The sequence below is a fragment of the Nestor notabilis genome, unplaced genomic scaffold (assembly GCF_000696875.1).
Source record: "Nestor notabilis isolate BGI_N333 unplaced genomic scaffold, ASM69687v1 scaffold24105, whole genome shotgun sequence".
Lineage (NCBI taxonomy): Eukaryota > Metazoa > Chordata > Aves > Psittaciformes > Psittacidae > Nestor > Nestor notabilis.
The window spans coordinates 9,349-10,749 of NW_009928273.1; positions in this window are offsets into that span (position 1 = coordinate 9,349).

The window sequence follows — 1,401 nt, forward strand, 5'->3', positions numbered from 1 at the left end:
CCTTCCAGGCCTGCACATCCACCTCTGTATGGGAGACCCTATCTGGAGACCACCACCCCAAATTCAGAAGCCTCGGCTCTAGATGCTACCACATTTAGTGTTAAAAGAAAACCAGCTTTTCTACCAGCACCGAAACGATCCCAGTGCAGAACCACACACCCAAAAGCCTGCTAGAGGGTCAGTTTCTCACCGAGCATCCAAGTCCCCTGCGTTTGCTGAATTCAGGCTGATCCCCAGCTACCGACCGGCCAGGGAAGGGACAGACCCGCAGCAATGGCAGGGAAACAGTGTCCAGAGCTTTAAAACAAGATGTGGGTGGGAAGGACTAAACCAAGCTGCTAAATAGTACCAGACAACAAGCTCAGGGCGCTGGAGCTGATCATCTGCAGCACAGACTGAGGCTATGAGCGCTGCAGCCCCTTCCCAGCTGAGCACTGCTGGATTACTTCATCCACCATGCCCTTTGCAATACGCTGGCTTCAGGAGCTGCGTTACATTCTGGCTTAGCAGCAGCTCCCATTCCCCCACTTCAGTTGCTATAGCCAAAAAGACAACTGCAAAATACTTGGGCTGGGAGCAAGGAAACAGGGTTTGGCAGGTCAGGACCGTGGATGATTTTTCTTCCATCCCTGTGGATCCTGCTCCAGCGTCGTCCTTTCAGACCCCGAGCGCAGGCGATGGCTTTTGCAGTTTACCGAGTCCGCTGGTTTATGGCAATGTTTTTCTGCTCACTGAACTGGCTCATTCTTTGAGCAGAACAAACTGTTCCACGTTGAGGCAGGAGTTGGCTGTGTTTTAACAAAGGATTTTTCCCTTCTGACAGTGTTTTGCAAAAGACCCAAAAAAAGGAGTTTGGAGCCAAGTTACAAAAGGTCAGGAGAGGCGAGTCAAGCACTGGGTGTAGTTCCTGTATGTCACAGCCAGTCAAGGAAATGGGTGGGGAGAAGAGGAATGGCATTTCGAGCTGCAAGAATATGTATAAAGTGATATTAATGAGGAATGGGCTTTTGAATGAGGATGGCAAGTATGCAGGCACTGTAATTTCTGCTTTACAAGAGCAGGCTTGTTAGGTAGGCTGAGTTCCCTGCAATCATTTACCCACATGAAGTATGCATTTGAGAGCGTTCAAGTAGCACTAGTAGCAAGATAAAGGCCGTCTTATTTGCTTCCCCTCCCCAAGCTGATTTCAAGGAGCTGCCACGCTCTCCTCTCCCCTCAGCCAAATGAATATTCAACAGGCTTTTGCCAGTCATTCACCCACACAATGCTGGGGGAAAGAAATACTGTGCTGAGACCCCTGCATGGGACTGGCACCTCGTCCCCCTGCTCTGCTCCAGCATCCAGCATCCCAACCACTGTAAGGTGCTCCTGCAGGGGTCTGCCGGGTGCCACATCTGCCCC